Source organism: Sus scrofa, chromosome 9 (assembly GCF_000003025.6).
Source record: "Sus scrofa isolate TJ Tabasco breed Duroc chromosome 9, Sscrofa11.1, whole genome shotgun sequence".
NCBI lineage: Eukaryota > Metazoa > Chordata > Mammalia > Artiodactyla > Suidae > Sus > Sus scrofa.
Window position 1 is genome coordinate 21,534,678 of NC_010451.4, and position 17,146 is coordinate 21,551,823.

The 17,146-nt window shown below is 42.5% G+C and overlaps 1 long non-coding RNA gene across 1 annotated transcript in view; it reads left to right on the forward strand.

Moving 5' to 3' along the window:
• LOC110262276 overlaps positions 1-14,203 on the forward strand; it is a 36,515-nt gene extending 22,312 nt beyond the window's left edge. Inside the window, exons 5-6 of the long non-coding RNA XR_002347104.1 lie at positions 7-116; positions 14,087-14,203. This is a non-coding gene — a long non-coding RNA (uncharacterized LOC110262276). The remainder of the gene's footprint in view (positions 1-6; positions 117-14,086) is intronic.

Genomic DNA, 17,146 nt, shown 5'->3' on the forward strand with positions numbered 1-17,146 from the left:
GATTAGGTTCCGCAAACGACCCATTTCCAGAGAGAAGGACCTGAAGGGGTGGGGTCCCGAGAAGGAGAGAAGAGCCTGACTGACCACCAGGGCTCAACAGCAGGACCGAAATGGAGGTAAGAATGGGCACGTGGCTGATGCCGGACACCCCTCCTCATCCCAGAGAAAAACTTGAGGCACGGTGGTTGGGCCTTCACAATAAACTAAAGAGCTATGACCTTTTAAGTCCAGCCTGGAGCACCTTTCGATGAAGACGATGCTCATGGGAACATGATCTGGACCAGCAAAGACGTGTTGGTTGCACTTGACCAGGAAACGTTCAGTAGTGTAGCATCACTTATCAGCTGCACCATTAGGCAGCAAAAGAAAACAGAAAGCTAGCATCTGCCTGGGGCCACTTCTAATTCTTGAGTTCTCTTCTAGTCTTTCTAGACTGAAAGACTGGCCCTCTGGGCTGAAAAATTCCCCAGAGGGTTCTTAGACAACTATTGAGTATTGAGATAGCCCCAAAAGAAATACTCTAAAATACTTGTTACATGAGTTGGTTGGAGTATCATAAAAATCTCACAGACCGGATGGCCTAAACAAGCTCAAATATATTTTCACACAATTCTGAAGGCTGTGAGTCCAAGATCGGAATGTCGGCAGAGCTGGTTTCCTCTGAGGCCTCTCTCTTTGACTTGTCAGATGCCCATCTTCTCCCTGTGTCTTCATGTGATCTTCCCTCAGTGTATCTGTGTCCTGATCTCTTCTTATCAGGACAACAGTTATATTGGATTCCAAACCACCCATCTGACCTCATTTTAACTTTATTACCTCTTTAAAGACTCTATATCTCCAAATGGACCCGTATTCTGAGGTATTTGGCATTGGAGCTTTGACATGTCAATTTTTCAGGGACACCATTCCTTTTGTAACATTTGCCACGCTGAACAAATGGAGACTTAAGTGAATCTTAGTATTTTTAAAAATTATTTTAGGAATTCTCTGGTGCAGCAGGTTAAGGATCTGGCATTGTCACTGCAGTGGCTTCGGTTGCTGCTGTGGCTTGAGTTCCATCCTTGGCTTGGGAACTTGCACATGTTGTGGGCGTGGCCAAAAAAAAGATTATTTTATTGTTAAATCAGTGGCCATCACCAATTTTATCATATCTAATTCTGTACCAACTTGCTTCAGAACTTTGTGTTAAAAAAATGGGTCGAAGACACAATTGAGGCTTCCTCCGAGCCTTCTCTGTTCGCATTCGCATCTTTCTCTCCACAAGAGCTTGTCAATATTTACCTCCTCGGGGAGTTCCCATCGTGACTCAGCAGAAACGAATCGGATGAGGAACCATGAGGTTGTGGGTTCCATCCCTGGCCTCGCTCAGTGGGTTAAGGTTCTGGCATTGCCGTGAGCTGTGGTGTAGGTCACAGACATGGCTCCGATCCCACATTGCTGTGGCTGTGGGGTAGGCTGGTGGCTGCAGCTCCAATTCGACCCCTAACCTGGGAACTTCCACATGCTGCGAGTGGAGCCCTAAAAAGACAAAAAATGGATACCCCCAAAACATTCCCATATGGATATTTTTATTCTTATGTTGTCGCCTTACCTGCACTCTAAGCTGGTGAAGTAGAACATATCATTACATCTGGTAAATAAACACCAACTTTGGACTAAACTCCATACTCCACAGCACGGCATAGATTGGCCCCAGAGTTCCCTGTGACACAGCAAATTCAGGATCCAGCATTGTCATTGGCTTTGGCCACTGCTGTGCCTTGGGTTTGATCCCTGGCCCAGGAACTTCCACATGCTTTGGAAACTGCTGAATAAATAAATAAAGGCAATGACAGGGCGTAGTGAATGGTAGGAAAGGCAGGTACAGAGTATTAAAAAAAGGATTTGTCCTTACCTGCCTTTCCAGTGCCACTCGCTGAGCTGAGCAAGTCATTTGCACTCAGATACTTCCTTTCCTTGCACGTGCTCTTCTCTTTGCCTAGATTGACGTTATCTCCTGCCGTCTGGTTTCCTGTGTCTCATTTATACTACTGTATCATCTAACAATGCCTCTGCCACAATCGATACGTGTTATATCCGATTAAAATCGTAAATTTTCTCACATGCTTTACCCAAAGGATTTAGAGCGCCTTGACTATGAGGACGGATCCTTTCATAATTTAAGTGTTTAGAGCTTGGCACGTGGAATATTGTTAATGCAGCTAAGATTGTTAACGCAGCTAAGATTTGTTAAATGAATGACTAACTGAATGAATTAGTTGTTGATGATTTGGGTTGTGATACTGCTTGGTGACCCATGCTTGTGCCATGAAATTGAGAAAAAATTTAGTTTTTGAGTAAATCTGAAGTCCCTGTTCAGAGTCCCTGTTCCAACAACAGAAGCAGCACCTAGATGAGGAAATAAAGATAATTGTTTCTCCTACTGAGACGTTCGTGACACCACTGCTTCCTTCTGTGGCTGTGATGCGTATGGATGACGGGCCCCGGGATCCCTGAGCACCACCTTCACTTGACACCTGACAGCAGGATCTCCCCCTGATTCCAGTGTGAGCTGTTGCAAGCTAGCAGGGGGCAGGGACTTTTACTCCTGTCTTATTAAGATGGAGAATCCATTTCTGGAAGCTAAATCCACAAAAACCCCATAACTCAGGAAAGGGACTGGGGGTTTCAGAAGATGTATAATAGACCCTTCAAACAAATTGAAAAGCTAGTCTAGGTTCTACAATTGTAAAGTTATTTTCATCACATACATGTTCAATATCTGTCTCTTCTTAAGAAAAAAAAAATTATTTCTATCAAATCCTAGGTCATAGGCTTCCCAGCAGAAGACAAAAGTCAGCTTCTTCCCAGGCAAAAAATTCTCCCAGATCTAGCTCTCCGTGCATGAAAGACAGCACCCTCCCCCAATTCCCCCAACTCCCACACCCACTCCCCCACCTCCCCAACCCCCGCTAAGTTGAGCAGCCCTCTTTCTGATCAGCCCTGCTCCTCCAGCCGTGTTAATTGCTTCCTTGAGAAGCTTAGGCAGAGAAGCCTGGCAGTATCCTGAGGAGCTTCCTGAGGTCTCTCCTTCTGCACTCATTATCTCTCGCTGACACCAGCAGCTTCCAGGGTTCTTCAGCACCCGCCACGTAGGTCCTGCCAGAGCATGACACCATGGGAAAAACCCCCTCCTGCATGACATAGCGGAGGTTCATTCCCAGGCACAATGCGGGGGGGAACCAGGGAGTGTACCCGGGAGACTGGTAGTTCTGTAGGTTTCTGGCAGCTCCCTCCCCCTAATTAGTGGGAGGAGCCCCCAGAAGTGTCTAGGTTGGCAGACCTTAGGGGATACTGGCTGCTTACCTGGCCAGAGAGAGCAAGTCAGAGGATGGAGCAGAGACCTCATGGGGCAGCTTTGCCTGGAAGGAAGCACAAGTTCAGTAAAACAGGACACTCTGGTGGTCTTTTGTGGCCCTTAGAAGGCCTGTCCCAGGGCGGAGGACTTCTTACATGATCAGTAATTATCACCTGCCTCAGCTCAGAGGCCGTGGACAGAAATGTTTCTACAGAAGGCAGTATAAGAAAATGAATGTGCGTACATGTATAACTGAATCCCTTTGTTGTATAGTAGAAATTATCACAACATTGTAAATCAGCTACCCTTCAATAAAACTTTAAAAAATGAAAAAAAGGATGGAAAAAAGAATACGCAACTTAATAAAGCAATAGCTAAGTTTAGGGTAGCAGCAGGCATTTTGAAATAAAACCTCTCTCACCACACATACTCACACACACACAGTCACATACACAATCACACGATGAGCAATAAGAGAATTTCTTTTTTTTTTTTTTAATTTGGAAAAGAGAAAGCCTATGCAAAAGTAACAAATCTTGAAAAACACTGACTGTCTCCAAAGAGATCAGAAATAATTGAGAAGGACCCTCTCTCTGAGACATTTCTAGACCTGATTGAATTTCGTTCCAGGATTGTTTCATCTGTTCATGGGATTGTGCTCACTTCCTCAAATAGATGCTGCGGCTCCGAGCCAGATCAGTGTTTATTTCATGCACTTTTGTACAGCCTATGATGCCTCATAAAGTGACAGGCTAGAGAAGGCGCTAGCTAAATCAGTATTTCCAGAAAGGAAGGAAAGAGGTGGGGGAGGAGGCAGCACTGGCAGGATGGAGGCAGGAAAGGAGATAAAGGTGCAAATCGATGAGGGATGTCTCAGGGTTTTCCAGAGTTATAGAAAAATTGACTCTCTGTGCCAAAATATAGGTTGAAAAACGTTTTTTAACTTGCAATGGGGGCAAAATGTCCAGAGACCATGAAGTTAAAAAGCATTCAACAGTTTTTGTACCCAGTTCTTATTCTCCAGTCAAATTTCCATGATGGAACAATATTTGGATACATTCTGCACTGCTTTTTTACTTTCTTCTGCCTGATGCTGCCAACATTCAATAAGTAAAATTCTGGGGCCTAGGAGCAAATAAGCAGACATCCTCAACAAAAGACTTCAAACAGGGCATGCGGATATGTTGCTCAGGTTTTTTCCAAGGTAGATAGGCAAATAGCCAAAGGAACGACAGCACTGAACTTGAACCACCTGCCTAAAACCAATGAGCTACCCTTTATGTAAGTGTTCTTTTTTCTTATAAACAGGACAGATTGCAACATGGTAAGTGCTAGCAAATACAGTACCCATGAGAGTGGCTTATCCCTTGATGATTTCCCCAGAACATTAAGGAAAAAGGAAGCCAAGACAGGGATTTAGAAGTTCTCAATCGTCACATTTTCTCTTTCATTATTTTGAAGGAAATATGGGAAACCTCTATGTGTCTAAATCTATAGCATCCTTATCTAAGTCTTACCTGCCCTCACATCTCTCTTCTCTCTCTGAGACATGAGTGTATAAATGCCTGCTCATGCACGCACGCGCGCGCGCGCGCACACACACACACACACACACACACACACCCTCTACTTTCCTCTGGAGGATAAAGGAAATGAAAGGAGTACATTGGATAATTCCTGGAAATTCTGCACAGTTACTTTTATTTTCAAGTCTTCAAAGAGTTACTAGGAAAAATAATGTGACAGAACTGGTTTTTTTTGAAACTTTCACCATTTTTTTCCTAGAATGTGCTTCCTTTGCCTACCTCTAACCTCTGACCTCTGACCTACAGCAATTCAAGCAGAGTCTTCTCTGGTCTGATTCTCGTTAAGGTGGAGTAGGCACCCTCCACCTTGTCTCTCCCACTAAGTACAGCTATGAAACTTGGACACATCCCGGAGATATTGAAGAATAAATGAGAGCAGACAGGCTGAGGAAGGAGACCAGAATTCAGAGTGCCACCAAACCATGGTATTTACCATTTTTTCCCACCTGTCTTTCCTCCCCTTGGTGCCAGATGGAGGCACAGTTGTAGAAACACACAGCAGAGCAGGGCTGGGCTTAAAGTGAGATGTGCGAGGCAGGGTTGTAAAGTGCAGAGTCGCATGCTGTCTTTATTTAAAGTTGTCATATTTTGATCCTTATAAATTTTTGCCTTCATTTTGATTTTTAATGCTACATTACATTTTATTTATATTTATTATTGATTTTTTGTGCCTGCTTAAGTTTTGCTCCTGTGGTATGGTACCTCGCTGTGTCAGCATTGTCCTGGCCCTGTCGGAGGATGGGTAACTAAAACCCCAGACTTCTGGCTGGAGGACCAAAAAACAGTGAGTCCCAGGAAATGGGAAACTGCCAAGGAGATGAATAAAGAGGAGCTCAGAGAAGCAACCCCGGACTTATAAACTCCTAGGCTTAACCCCAAGTTGTGCAGGCGTAGCTCCGATGCCAGTCAGCAAACCGAAGGTTTTTGAGGACTGAACAAAGATACATCTCTGCCCAGGACACAGACTGGCCACTAGGTGCAGCACACAGGACAGACAGAAGCAAAGGCTGTCAACAAAACTCAACTGACACTAGAACCACAGGCGGACAGTCCAACAGAAGTTGGGATTGACTTGCAGCCTGAACCTACCCAAGACAAAATATCAACAATTCTTCATACTTTTAAACAGAATACCGTCCTATTTAAAAATTAGGCAGCACATAAAGAGCAAAAATAATCTTACCTTATATTGGAAAAAACAACAGATGCCAAGGCAAAAATGACAGAGATGTTGGACCTATCTGACAGTCTTTAAAGCAGCTATTATAAAATGATCCAGAAGTTCCTGCTGTGACCCAGTGAGTTAAGGATCCAGTGTTGCCACAGCTGTGGCATAGGTCACAGCTGCAGCTCCAGTTCAGTCCCTGGCCTAGGAACTTCCATATGTTGTGGGTATGGCCAAAAAAATAAATAAATGAATGAATAAATGAAATGACCCAGCAAACAATCATGAATACTCTTGAAGCAAATGAAAACATAGAAAGTCTCAGCAAAGAATTGAAAGATGGAAGGAGGAACCAAATGGACTAAAAAATACAATATCAGAAATAAAGAATTCACTATACCTTAAATAAGAAATGAAAAATTTGGAGTTCCTGGCATGGCACAGCAGAAACAAATCTGACTAGGAACCATGAGATTGTGGGTTCAATTCATGGCCTCGCTCAGTAGGTTAAGGATCTGGCGTTGCCATGAGCTGTGGTGTAGGTTGCAGATGTGGCTCGAATCCTGCATTGCTGTGGCTCTGGTGTAAGCTAGCAGCTGTAGCTCCAATCAGACTCCTAGCCTGGGAACCTCCGTATGCTGTGGGTGCGACCTAAAAAGCCCAAAAAAAAAGTTTACTAGTTGGATTCAACAGTGAAACGGAAATGAATAGAAGAAAATAGAAATGGGATGGGGGTTTGGGATAGAAATGCTATAAAATTGGGGTGTGATGATAGTTGTACAACTATAAATGTAATAAAATTCACTGAGTTAAAAAAATAAAATAGAGATTTATTTTAAAAAGAGAATATAGGGAACAGAGTAAATAGAAATAATCCAGTTTGAACAACAAAGATTAAAAAAGAAAGAAAAAAAAATCTATCTCAGAGAACTGTAGGACAGTTTTTTTTTAAATCTAATATTTGAGTCAAATATAATATTTTGAGTCCCAGAAAGTGATGAGAGAAATTTGGTGCCAAAGAAAATAGTTGAAGAAATAATGGCTAAAAGCTTGCAAATTTTCTGGTGAACCGTTCTATGAATTTTAATTTAATGCATGCATTAAATCATATAACCACTACCACAAACTGGATTTCAAATCTAGGTCTTCTTTACTCAAAAGCTTATTCAGATCCTGTTCATATGCTTCACTAGGTCTGCATTCGAACTTTCCAAACAGATACGTTCTTTTTTAAAATGTCAAGGGAAGAGTGTTATTTGGCTCTCATAATTTCCTCCATTCTCAAAAGTTCCTGAACGCTGATCCATCAACACTGCCTTAACAACTGTGCTCCAGGCAGTTTCCCTCAAAGCCAGTTTTTCTATAAATGAAAATATCCAGTGGCCTAAATGAAATTGAGTCCACCCCTCCCAAAATCAACTTGGCATGCTTTCCAAGCATGTGGGATCTCTACTTGCTGGGCCTTTAGCTGACCAAAAAAACAAAAAAACAAACAAAAAAACAAAACAAAAAAAAACCTCAGAAAAAAAACAAGGAAGAGGAGGTTAATGTGAATTTTATATGCCTCCCACCACTACTTCTGAGAAAAGTACCACACAACAGGAGCTTCCCGCACAAAGGTAAAGTTAAAACCAAATGAGATCAAGAGGTTGGGGCTATGAGACCAAGCCTGACAACTGAAATGAGTTATATCAACAGCTTTAATTATGCAGAGGTTTGCCAGGGACAAATAACCAATTTAGTTTTCAACCAGGTGCCATGTTAGAGAATGCTTCAGCAATTTTCTTCCCACAGCAAAGCCACTGGTCAGGAAAAAAAATCTGAATGAATGACTGAGACAAGAAAGGCCTTCTTACTTATGTCATAGAGCGAGAATCCTATACCACGTGGCAAATGTGCCCACTTCGAAATCAGAACTCTTTGTAAATCTCACACCTCCCATTGTATGTGAATTTGAGCAGGTTATTACACCTCTGTCTTGACCACACTTTCAGAAACTGTGAAGAATGAAGATCTCATTTAGCCTCACATGACTGTTGGAAGAAGATAATGCATGTGAAGTGTCACACATGCCAGCCCTCACCTCTGAGGGCTTGGGTATTCCAGAGGAAGCCTTTTGCCTGCATATGGAGTAGCAGGAATATTCATTTGAAAGGCCTTCCAGCTTCATGTTCTGTAAGTCTTTTTTTTTTTTTTTTTTTTTTTTTTTTGTCTTTTCAGGGCTGCACCCGCGGCTTATGGATGTTCCCAGGCTAAGGGTCGAATCGGAGCTGTAGCCATCGGCCTACACCACAGCCACAGCAACGTCAGATCCGAGCCACATCTTCGACCTACACCATAGCTCATGGCAACGCCAGATCCTTAACCCACTGAGCGAGGCCAGGGATCAAACCTGCATCCTCATGGATGCTAGTAGATTTGTTTCGTTCAAGCATGACAACAGCTCCACGTTCTGTAAGCCTTGAAGAACCAGAGTAGGATGAAACCAGACCTCACTGAGTTAACTGTATAGCTGGGTAGTTTTTTGCATGCCAGCAGCCTCCTAGCTGTGTACATTAGATGGAGAAATAAAACACATAAAACTTCAACTTCCTAGCTTTGAAACAGGTCAGTGAAGCAAGTAGGTCACCCGAAAAATCAGGATGAATTTTAGAAGAAAGCAAAAAGTAATAAATAACATCCGAGAATGCCTCAAACACAGTTTGAAGGCTAAAAACCCTCTTGATAGTTCAGCTCAAATAGGATTCGCTGAACACCTGCTGGATATGACATGTCTCTGCCCTCTAGCTGACTAACCATACCTGGTAGGCAGAAAGCTCTCTAGTCATCCTCGTGTGCTAAATCTGGTAATGGAAAGATATACAAGGAACACAAAGGAGGCACTAACTTTGCTCAGGAGGACAGGTATGCGTCACAGAGAACATGGTGCCTGAACACAAAGATAAATAGGTTTTCTTTTTTAATTGAAGTATACTTAATTTGTAACATAGGGTTAGTTTCAAGTGTAAAAAAAGTGATTCAGTTATATATATATATGTGTGTGTGTGTATATATATATACACACATATATATTTTCCATTGTTTTTACAAGATATTGAGTATACTTTTTTTTCTTTGCTACGTAGTAAGTCCTTGTTGTTCACCTGTTATATACACAGTAGTATGTATCTGTCGATCCCAACCAAACTCCTAATTTGCCGTCGCCCCCCTCCAAACACACACACCCTATATCCCCTTTGGTAACCATATTTGTTTTCTGTTTGTCGGTCTATTTCTGTTTTGTAAATAAGTTCATTTGTATCCATTTTTTAGATTCTGCATATAAGTGGTATCACCTGAGATTTGTCTTTCTCTGACTTACTTCCTTACTTCCTGTAATATGATAATCCCTAGGTCCATCCATGGTACTGCAAATGACATTATTTCACTCTTTTTATGGCTGAGTAATATTCCATTGTATGTATGTACCACATCTTCTTTTTCCATTCCTCTATTGATGGACATTTAGGTTGCATCTATGTCTTGATTATTGAAAATAGTGCTTCTCTGAACATTGGGGTGCATGTATCCTTTCAAATTAGACTTTTCTCAAGATATATGCCCAGGAGTGGGAATACAGGCTCATATGGTAGTTCTGTTTTCAGTTTTTTGAGGAACCTTCGTACTGTTTTCTGTAGTGATTGTACCAATTTACATTCCCACCAACACTGTAGGAGGGTTCCTTTTTCTGCACACCCTCTCCAGAATTTATTATTTATGGACTTTTTAATGATGACTGGTATGAGATGATATTCTCCTTGCAATCTTGATTTGCATTTCTCTAACAATAAGCAATATCAAGCATCTTTTCATGTGTTTTTGGCCATCTACAGGTCTTCTTTGGATAAATGTCTGTCTAGGTCTGCTACCCATTTGTTGATTGGATTTTTTTATATTAAGCTGTATGAGTTGTTTGTATATTTTGGAAATTAATCCCTTGTCAGTAGCATCATTTGCAAATATTTTCTCCCAATCCATAGATTTTTCAGGTTGGAGCTGGAAGCAGACTTTCCAGGCAGGAAGAATAGCTTGCACAAAGGCAGGAACCAAGTAATCTCAGGGAGTTACCAGATCTCCTTAGGTTTATCATGCTCCCAGAACAAAGTAGTTGGGATGAAAATGTTTTCCACTAAGTAAGGATTTATATACCAAGTGGTATATAATGTAATGAATAATATGTAGACAAGAGACCTAGGTTGGCCAAACCTTTGATCTTGGACAAGCCACTCTGAGCACTGGTTTCTTCATCTATGAAATGAGTTAAAGATCATTGCTACTTCATACGACTGTGAGGATTTGCTGATATGAAAGCACTGATTAAACTGCAAATCTGGAGCTCCCATCATGGCTCAGCGGTTAACGAACCCAGCTAGTCTCCACGAGGATGCGGGTTCGATCCCTGGCCTCGCTCAGTGAGTTATGGATCCGGCATTGCCATGAGCTGTGGTGTAGGTCGCAGGCTCAGCTTGGATCCCACTTTGCTGCTGCGGCTGTGGCCTAGACCAGCGGCCACAGCTCCAATTCGACCCCAAGCCTGGGAACCTCCATATGCCACAGGTGCAGCCCTAAAAAGACGAAAAGACAAACCCTGCAAATCTCTGTAGATACTTATTACCATGAATATTACTTTAGATGTGATGATTGATACGGTCCCCCATATGGATCAGTTTTAAATGGCTATATTTATAAAGCACCAGATACACAGTGCCCTGAATAATGTTAGTAGCAGCACACCATTACCACTAAAATGTTCTAGGAGTCGAGATAGGAATGAAAAGGTGTTTTCAAATCACTTTCACAAAGGTTAGTGACTAGGAGAAAAACATCAGTTACTTATATTAGGACTTCCTCTCTGCAAAGTGGAGGGGGGGAATATCTTTACCATGAAAGAAAGATTGTTATGATAGAAAAAGTAAAATAACACCAAAAAGAGGAAGAGGAAGCTGGAATACCTGGTTTATTTTTAAAACATAATAATTAGGATGAAAATACAAAGCAGTTTGTAGAGTGGGAAAACTTCCTCAAAGGAATATGAGAAATAAGAGGTAAGAAGCACACAGCTTCCTGGGGAGAATCAGGGACAGTAGGAGTTGAACAAAGCAGAAAACCCTCAGAGGGAGAAGTTGGACGTTCAGACTGCAGCAACTGAGAGGAGGGGGTGCCAGAAATCTTGAGAGAAGGAACCAGTGCAGTGAGCCCATAAAGACAGGCCTTGGATGAGCTCACAGTGAGCACTAACCTCTTTGTTTCTGTTCTCTTTGCTTTGTTTTGAAGTCACCACCATAGCCACCTGTTTCTTCCTAGGTGCCACCTCAGAACTTTTGTCACTTTTCTTTCTTCTTTATCTATGTGTGTGTGAAGGGGAAGGGCAGCTGACACATGATAATTTGCTTCAAGAACATGGCACAAACAGATTTAGAAGGACTAAGCACTGAGGTCCTACTGTACAGCACAGAGAATTATATCCATTCTCTTGGGATAGAACAGGATGGAAGATAATATGAGAAAAAGAGGCGTGCCCATTGTGGCGCGGTGGAAACGAATCTGACTAGTGGCCATGAGGTTGCAGGTTCAATCCCTGGCCTCACTTGCTTAAGGCATTGCTGTAGTTGTGGCTGTGGTGTAGGCCAGCAGCCATAGCTCTGATTCAACCCCTAGCCTGGGAACCTCCACATGCCATGGGTGAGGCTCTAAAAAGGAAAATAAATAAATAAATAATATATATATATATATGAAAAAGAATATATATATATATGACTGGGTCACTTTGCTGTATAGTAGAAATTGGCACAACATTGTAAATCAATTATACTTCTAAGAAAAAGAACATTGCATAGTATTTTTTAGTTTTCCTCTGGATTGTGACTCTCTGAAAAGGCTTGCAAATCATCTGATAAGATAATCTAGGACAGATAAAATATTTAATTAATGGATTCATTGATTTTTTTCACTCTATTAACCTATCAACCCTCCTTTAGGCCAGGCACTTGGCTGGGTTCCATAAATATAAAGGGGACTGAGAGTCATAGGCTCTGCCTTCAGGATGCTTCCAGAAAAGGGGGAGGATGGCTCAATGAGCAGGCCAGCACCAGATTGTTCATAGCTGCTGTGATAGGAGACATAAAGTGTTACCAGAGTCACTTGGCAGAAATTTCATGTTTAGTTTGGGGTGGGGAAGGTTTGGAGTGAGGCTTGTCAGGGAGGCCCTCTTGGACTAAATACAATTCTAAATGGTAGATTTTAAAAATTCAGAACATTGAATGGGTACCTAAAACTTCCATGTTGATTAAGGGGACGTAGAAACTACTCAATCCGGAGTTTCTGTCATGGATGGCTGATATCCACGAGGATGCGGGTTCGATCCCTGGCCTCGCTCAGTGGGTTAAGGATCAGGCATTGCCGTGAGCTGTGGTGTAGGTCACAGATGCAGTTCAGATCCCGTGTTGCTGTGGCTCTGGTGCAGGCTGGCAGCTGCAGTTCCAATTCGACCCCTAGCCTAAGAACTTCCATAGGCTGCGGGTGCAGCCCTAAAAAAACCAAAAGGAAGAAAAAAGAAAAGAAGCTACCAAATCTAATCAAAAACATTAACTTCAGGTTCCTTCAGTGATTTGTGTGTCCATTCAGTGAAAAATTTAATGAATGTTCCTGCCCTCAGTGGACCAAGTGCTGAGTATGCAGCAAGAAACAGACCAAACAGACCGATCTGATCCCTTCCTTCACTGAGCTGAATTGTAGCTAATCTGAAATCTCCATGCACATCTGGAGCAACACCTAAACCGAGAGGAACACTGAGCACAAGTTCAAAGTGGAAACATTCCCTTCCCCGGAATGAGCATGCTCAGAACATAAGCTCAGAAACAGCCAGAGAAAGCCCTTGTCCCATTCCTCTGTATGCACACAGGACACAAACCATCAACCAGGTATTCCTGGTGGGGGAGCGGGGGGGGGGGGGGGGATTTGCCTTCCCACTTCCCTAAACCAAATATAAAGCACACTCTTTCACTTGGAAGCCTCATTAGTCCTGGGTAGCCCTAACGCCTGAGGAAAAGAATATATTTGAAAACGGACCTAGGTTGAAATTTTGGCTTCAAAGCTTCACATCTGTGTGGACCTAGGAACATGCCTGACTTCATCATCTCTCCAAAAATGAGGGAAGTACAGCTGTCTTTGGAATCATGGTGAGGATTCAGTAAATTAACTAAAATAGAGCACAGCATGTCGTGTTTAATGAATGTTTCCTTTTGCTTCAAGATCCTGCCCGATGTATGTATAACTGAATCACCGTTTTTGTGCACTTGAAACTAACACAACATTGTAAATCATCTATATGTCAATTTAAAAAATAATAATAAGGAGTTCCCTGGTAGCTCAGCAGGTTAAGGATCTGACGTTGTCATTGTCATCTCTGGTTACAGTTTTAGTGTGGGTTTGATCCCTGGCCCAGGAACTTCCACATGCCAAGGGTGCAGCCCCCCAAAATTAATTAATTAATTAATAATAAAAAAGAGGGGTAAAATAAAAGAAAAACTTATTAAAAAAAAAAGATCCTGGAGTTCCCACTGTGGCATGTAGATTAAGGATCTGGCATTGCCACAGCTGTGGAGTAGGTTGCAGCTGCATCTCGGGTTCAGTCCCTGGCCTGGGAACTTGCATATGCCATGGGGGCAGGTGGCTGAAACAGAAAGAAAGAAAAAAAAAAAGATCCTGTCTAATTGTCAACTCTTCTATTTAAACTTTCTTAATTTTCCTTGGCAGAGTATGGAGCTCTCTTCTGTGTTGACGTCATAACTTGATGTAATTATAATAATTAAATTTGCATGTCTCCCTCCTATGTTATGACTCCTTAAGGGTAGGGGGTCCTCTACGTAGCCCCCGTCCTAGTTTAGTGCCTGGAAACTTTTAACTGCTCTTCTCCTCCACCCGCTGCGTGATGTTTACCACGACTCTTCCCATTAACAGGAGGTGGAAACAACAGCAGTTGTGGAATTCCGTGGAGCATCTCCTCAAATGGAAAATATTACCCGGCAAATCTCTGCCTCAGCCGGAGGTTCTTACCTGCCCTGCAAGGTCCTCTACATTTTCAGGTGAGTGGCCATGCATTTTGGGGCAGCCCAAACAAAGAAATGTGAATATTGACATGATTCAGTGTGCAAGACAAAGGCAGACCGGAGGCATTAGGACAAACACAGTCATCTCTGGTATTAAAACCAGAGAATCAATTCTCTGGGGCCTCACACCGAGGACACTATTTGATTTAATTAACAATGCCCACAAGAGCATCCTTGCTGCAAATACAGCACACAACAAAAAGGCCGTAACCGTGAAATCTAGGAACATTCCCACTGGTCCTTTGCAATCTAAAGGTAAATTTTAAAGCACCTAGAGGAACCAATGGATAATATGATCTTCAGATAGTCCTGCATAAACATTTTCTTGGAGCATCTGTGCCTTTGAGAACCAGTTTACTGAACAGTATGTAACAGCAACATCACATGGTGGTTAAGAATCCAGGTTGTAAACTCATACTTAGCCCACTGCTTACTATTAATTCTGCTTCCTTGAGCAAATCACTTATTCTCCCTGAGCCTCGAGTTTCTTCTCTATAGAAATAGGATCTATATCTTAGGGTTGTTGTGAGCACAAAATAAAATGCATGAGAAGTGCTTGGCTCAATGTGGGGGACATGTAGCATTTCACAAATGCTAGTGGAGTTCCCTTTGTGGCGCAGTGGTAACAAGCCTGACTAGTATCCATGAAAACGCAGGTTTGATCGCTGTCCCTCATTGGGTTAAGGATCCAGCGTTGCTATGAGCTGTGGTGTAGGTAGAGGATGCAGCTTGGATCCCTCATTGCTGTGGCTGTGGTGTAGGTCAGCAGCTATAGCTCCAATTCGACCCCTAGCCTGGGAACTTCCATATGTCATGGGTGTGGCCCTAAAAAAGCAAAAAAAAAAAATTATTAGTTATTAATACATGACATGAAGGGAAAAATAATTAACTCCCCTAACTAGTTACTTCTTTCAGTTGAGTTTGGTTGTATTTCACTCTGGCTTATAATTTCTGTTCCTCTAATATGAGGACAGGAATGCCCTTTATTTTGCAGTTACCCCTTTTACATGAAAATTTAAGTCTTACTTCTTGAAAGAGGCATTATCCTTTGGGGCTGTTCCAAAAAATGGTCATGAATCATGCAGCTCAAAGGCCTCCACACAGGCCGTATTCCCAGGTAGGGGGAGAATGCCTTGGTCTCTGCCCAGCATGTTCCCATCAGGCTGCAGAGTCAGATGTTACTAGACTCACTCAGAGTGTTCTCTTTCAGGGCTTCTGTGGGGCCACTCAGTAGTCATTCATTAAGCACCTACTATGTGCTAGGTACCAAGTTTGCTCCTGAGTCTGTTGCAGTGAACAGAGGGCATCCTTGTTCAAAGGGTTCCTGTTCCTCACGTGCTTTACCATTTAAAAAAAAAATCTATTTTAAAAGAGCTTTTTGATCCTCTCCTAAAAATGAACTCCCCTTTCCTGTTTGAAACTCATGGGGATCTTAAGTATTTGATCCAGTGCTTCTCTCCGATGTCTCACCTGCCTGGGCTGGTCTCATTGCAGTGCAGACCTCTTAGCAGGGCTCTTCTGCATAAAAAATGTGTTCCATTCACAAAACTGCCCCACAGCTGGTCCAGGTGCCACAGGTGTCGATGCACCCCTGAGATCATGTCGTTTTGCCAGCGAGTCTGGTTGTACCTGGACACACACTGGACACATAATCAGTGTATTTCCAAGAGCCTGGCCTGGGTCAGTGCCAGGCAGTGTTGAGCCTGGGCTTAAAGAGGAGCCAGTGTGTTGCCGTGTATTCACACCTGCTACCCCCCCCCCGTATCCCCTACTCCCATCCCTCCAGGCCCTGGGCTGTGCCCTGATCCTCTGGATGCTCACAGTCTCCTTGGAGGCTCTAGCCTCACTGTAATAATCTTGGTAAAAGTAAGCCTTTGTGATTCTATGAAATCAATTAAGCAAACATTGAATTGTGTGGATACTCATTGAGCTCAGGAAATGAACGGAATTGATGTCTTCTCTGTTAGTTCTTTGGCTTTGACGTTAGAAGCTTCAGCTCCTCTTAAAGTGGTCTGGCTTTGAGAGGCAAAGGCAGAAGTTATTCAGAGTGGCCACAAAAGGGAGAAAGCATACTATTCATGTTCCTTCTCTTTCTGTAAACACATTTTGGATCAGGACCACCCTACTTTGTGTCTCCAAAAACTAGCCAGATCCCTGGGCTTTTTTAAGATCCAAAGACCCCTGGGTCTTACTAAGTTAAGAGTTTCTGCTTCCACCTACCTTTCTGGACCTTGATTCTTATAATGTTTTATGTCAGACAGAATTTGGGGAGTGCAGAGAAGTCAAGCAGCTTGTCCAGGATCACAGAGCAAGACAGCAACTGATTTGGGACTAGAACCTCGCTCAGACTCCAAAGCCATATTTTCTGTCATATCAGGGTTTCTGGACTTTGGCACTATTAGCACTTGGAGGCAGATAATTCTTTGTTGTTTGTATGTCCTCTTGTTTCAGGATGTTTATCAGCATCCTAGACCTAATAGCAACTAACTGCCAGTAGCACTCTCCATTTGTGACAGCCAAAATTTTCTCTAGACACTGCCAAATGTCCCTGCATTAAAAACCACTGCCCTGCAACAAACTAAGAAAAACATTTATCCAACCTAAGTGGTCCATCCTCCTGAAAAATTATTGAAGTATCAAATTCTGTAAGGTTCTATGTTAGGACCTTAGGGATAGAAAAGTGCCTGAAGCAGCTTCCTTTAAGGAGCTTAATGAAAAGGCGTTGGAATCAAGGAAATGAAGTTAGGATTTCTCGTGAGGACAGTAATTTACTTTATCAGGGGAGGGGGTTATTGAAGAATTGTTTATTCATGGATCTGTCCAACATTACCAATACCCTATAATGAGGTGATAGTTACCTGGATAGTAATAATGTTATAACCACAAACTTGTGATACTGATACTGCAAATC